Genomic DNA, 5,145 nt, shown 5'->3' with positions numbered 1-5,145 from the left:
CAGAGAAACATGATATTCAAAGCACAACTGTAGTGTGCTTTCATGCTTTTCTGCTCATCCATCTGAGAAGTATAAATCTGTTTCAAATTCAATCTGAAGTTCAAATTGAATAAAACTCAGGAGCATTCCTAGTTAGAAGTACCTCTTATGGGCAGCCTAAGCCTATAAGAGATACTCTGATGCTTTTTAGAAGTGATGGGAGAAATTCTCCCAGAACTCCTAAAAGGAGATACCATTGGAGTTTGTGCTATAAATTAAGAGATGTAGATCTATTTTTTGTAATCTAATCTAAGATTTTGACAATGCACATCTATTCTTTCTGTTCAGACTTCAATGGAAACAATAGACATATAAATATAATTTTATCATCCTGAGAGAATAATATTCATAATTCCAACAGCAATTATGTGAAGAGAATATTTGATCATGAAATCAATTTGGTAAATCAATATGTTAATCATTTATTAACATAAAATAATTTATTTCCTGCTTCTTCTATTTTTGAAACTATTGTACAGGGGATGGTCATCATATAGACAGAGCTGAGCAAACAGTAGATTGTAGCTGTGATCATAATTGCAATTGAACAGCCATAACCATTTACATAGGCATTTATCAAAAACTTACATTTCTTGAAAAGGGAAATGGGGGGGGCAGATCTTCTGAGAACCTTTCAAATTCTTCCTCTTGAAAACCGAATTAATACTTTGCCAAAGTATTGATCATGTTATAAGGAATAACTTGGGATAAAGAAAATTTACCCAGTATCAGACAATAAACTTGAGGATAAGCAAACTTGAGGGTAAGCAGCGATTTGAACTCTAGGGTAGGCCTACTTTAATATTTATATGATTTACTATCCCTTGCTTAAACACTTTTCTTTGCCAATAGCACTAAACTTTGGAACCGCTTTGCAAACTCAATAAACTCTTGGCAACATTGCTCTAATAAAATAATCAAGTCACCTGAATTGCATTATTCCAACAAGTTCTGACTTTCTTTATTGGGCACAATGAATTATGCTTTTGCGGTCAACAACCTTTCTTCATCACTTTCAGTGGTCAGAAAACACTCCCAGGAGGGAAGCCATGTGGAATGTGGCCTTGAGGCAAACCTGGTTAGGGAACAGCAGTTTGATGGCCTTGATTGAGGTCAGCAACTAAGCAGGGTTGAAACTGGCTAACATTTGGAAAGGGGGTCACCAGGAAATCTCAGGGTTGACATTGACATAATCTAGATGTCAAAGAAACATGAGAGGCAACAATGGAAAATCACTTCTGTATTATTGTCAAAAGAATTATATACCGTAGATACAGCCGCAAAGGCACAAGGAATTGAACTCAACTCAAAGGACCTTTTATTGAGGTAAACATGAGATTTCCAACAAAAGACATTTACTTTGGCATAGAAATCCTTTACGGAATACAACTTAAATCCAAAATACCTTATACTCAGTGGTGGGATTCAATTTTTTTTTACTACTGGTTCTGTGGGTATGGTTTTGTTGGTGTGGTGTGGCTTTGTGGCCATGGCTTTGTGGCCAAGGCAGGGGAAGGATACTACAAAAATCCTTCCCCACTCCTGGGGGAAGGTTACTGCAAAATCCCCATTCCCTCCCTACCCCACTAACCTGCTTTCCAGCTCTGTTCTCCTGTTCAGGGCAACAAAAGATTAGCTGGGCAGCTGGGAGTCAATGGGAGCAGGCCCACTTATTTTCTGGTTTGAACTAAGCTTAATTTTTTAATGCGTTTCAAGAAAAACCCTTTAATTTTATATTATTTTCTCTAGAAGGTTCAAAGTACCGAAACTTATAGCAATTAGTTGTTCAACTGTTCGACTATCTGAGTCAAATCTCTTTCCCTTCCTCTCTTTCTATCCTCCTGTTATGCGTGCAAGTAAGATATAATAAGTTAGAGCAGCTGCTCAGAACTAAAACTTAAAACATGTATAAAATAAAAACATGTAGAGAATAAAAATTTGATTGCATTAAATCAAATTGGGGGAAAGATCAATTGTGCTAAATTGGCTTTATCCTGTAGGAATGGCATTTCATGCAGATAACACAATTGTTGGGGACACAGTGGTCTAATGCTTAAAATGCTGGACTTATCAACCAGAAAGTTGACAGTTCAAGATCCAAGCATCACATGATAGGATGAGCTCCTATTTTTGCCCCATCTCCTGCTACCCTAGCAGTTAAAAGCATGCAAATGCAAATAGATACATGGATACCATTTCAGTGGGAAGGTAACACCATTCTGTGTGCCTTGGCATATAGTCAGGTGGGTCATATGGCCATGGAAGTGTCTTTGGATAATCTAGGCTCCCTCTGCTAGGAAACAGAGGGAAACCACTCCCTAGATTCAGACCCAACTGGACAGAGAACCTTTACCTTTAACACAATTGTTGAACATTCATTGGTTATTTATTCTTACTCAGCCTGCTCCCATGTTCATTGCTTTTTACAAGAATTCTAATGCATCTTTGCTCCACTGACCCAACTCCAACCCAACATGTCCCAGGCCAGAGATCCACTTTTTTTTGCTTTGATTTCTGACTCCATTTCAGTCCCAGCTTATGTTGAGGTAGCCTTAGGATAGCCTTAGTTGTATTATTTTCAAATTGTATTATCACTTTTCCCAACCTATTTGCTGATGTCCAAGGTGCACATCAAGATGTATTAAATCTGTAAGGCTTTGCCACCTATTGGTGTGGAGGGGAGACTGATTGCACTGACAAACAGGCAATGGAAGCAATGTGGAGAGTAAACATCATGCTGACCATACAGTACTCTGATTCATGAATGGGTGAAAAACACTTCACCTCAACAGTAGGGAAGGCTCTATGAGACAGTGACTATATCAAAGTTATTCCATAAACTTTATGGTTGCATATTGTTTAGTCAGGTTGGGAATTTTAGAAGTAATAATCCAATACACTGCAACAAACAGGGAAAGGTTGATTTTCCATCTCTAGTTTCCATGTCTGCTATATATTCTGCAGATTGTGTAGAGCTCCTAAAACCTGAAATCCCATGCTCCCAAAGCCACTCAATTTTATCAGGGTTCAGATGGAGTCTGTTGCCTCCCATCCATATCCCACTGTAATCCCGCCGATTACAGATGTATGCTAGGATCTTCCAGTCTACCAATCAAAGGCCAGACAAGGAATAATGGAATGAAACTGATCAAGAAGAGATTCAACCTAGAAATAAGGAGAAATTTTCTGACAGTGGGAACAATCAACCAATAGAACAGCTTGTCTTCAGAAGTTGTGGGAGCTTCATCACTGGAAACTTTCAAGAAGAGACTAGACTGCCACCTGTCAGAAATGGTGTGCTTGGGTGGGTGGGGGGTTGGACTAGATGCTTGGACAGGGGGTTGGACTAGATGACCTACCAAGTACCTTCCAACTCTGTTATTCTGTAAACTTCTGTAACTAAGTTGATCCTTTGTCAATCCAAAATATCAGCTTGAACCTTCTCTATATTACATAATTAATTAAATCATGATTATAGTATGTTAGTCTCAATACCTAGTTGCAAACCTTTTAAGCCTATTTAATTATATTATAATCTCACTTAGAGCTCATTTGTAGAACATACACATTGGAACATACACACTGTATATTGTACAGAAAAATACAGTGTGCTTTACCCATGGTCTTGGATCGTACTGTTTCCCAGTTGATTGATTGATAGGATTTTGGAAAGAATAAGTAAATACAGTAAATATGTCACTTTGAATAACTAAGAGAAAGGATAAACTAATCAGTCTAATTTATGCTGATTACAAGAAACCTTAATGCCTAGCATTTAGGTTGTATAAATGCTAACAATATTGATTTTATTAGTGTGAATATTTCAAAATCTTCCTAAATAATTCTAGTTGAATTTGCAGATTTGTTATTCTGTCATCAGTATTTTTATAGAAGAGAGAGGAGAGATTAGGAAAGTAAAAGAACAAGTGATTTATTTTATCTTATCATTATTTGTTATAATGAAGATGAACTATAATGAAAAGAAATTACAGATTATATGATCAGTAAGAGTGGTCTCCTAGAATGGTAATATGAATCTCAGAATGATTTTTTTATGAAGGCTGCCAGACCCTTAAATATAGGATTCCATGATTGGTTGGATTAAAATTATTTTTCATGGTAGTTACAGTGTTTAATGGAGCCCAGATTACTAAATGTTGCTGTAAACTACTGCTATTAAAAAGCAAGCTTCTGATGGCCCCAAGGTATGAAATAAATTAATCTACAAAATGTAGTTATTTCTTGACAGTTGCTTTGCTAGTATTCACATGAGTTTGATTAACTGTGTAGACGACGGTATAATCTGTAATTTCCTGTAGGATATCTGGAGATTGGCCATTGAAGGAGTAAAAGTGTTAAATATGGATATAGAAATAGAAACTACTTTGAATCAAAACTTCAAAATAGTGTAGGTTAAATAAAAGGTTAAATAAAAATAAATAAATAGACAAGTATCAATGTGCAAAGGACAATATGCAAAAATCCTGTTGATCAAAAAACCCAACTAATTTAGATTTAGTCACTAGGATTATCCATTTTCTCTGTTATAATGGGTCTGAAGCAAATAAAATGGCTACCAGATCTGATCACCAAAATATCTGAATGATCAGTAGATGGCAGAAGAGAGGCCCAAAAAACCTTTTCTTCAATATATTGAAATTCAGATTTTTGCAGCATATTACTGCTAAAAAATATCAGTAACAACTGAGGCATTGGAAGAGAAGATTTAAAAACAAATGAGCAATTATTTGATTACTAAGATTTTTTTTTACAGAAAAAATACTGTCAAAGAATAATCTCACTTAATTAGCAGAAAGCAAGATTGGCAAAATCAGTTATGATCTGCTGCACAGCTGTCAATTTTCTTAGATTGTAAGTATCTATATAATTTTCCACTTTTGGTGTTAAATAAGGGAAAATCAAACTAGGTATCTTGTCATTTACAAAATCAATATGCCAAATTATGTATTATTTATAAAAGTGTGTTAGTAAAGGGTTTTCTTAACCAATTTCCCTTTCAAAATCATTTCTGCAATTTAATCCTCATCCCCTTTTGGGATTCTAACTGTGCATAAATCCTATTTTCAATGCCAAAACTCAGTTCTG

This window comes from Thamnophis elegans, chromosome Z (genome assembly GCF_009769535.1).
Source record: "Thamnophis elegans isolate rThaEle1 chromosome Z, rThaEle1.pri, whole genome shotgun sequence".
Lineage (NCBI taxonomy): Eukaryota > Metazoa > Chordata > Lepidosauria > Squamata > Colubridae > Thamnophis > Thamnophis elegans.
This window is presented reverse-complemented; position numbering follows the sequence as displayed.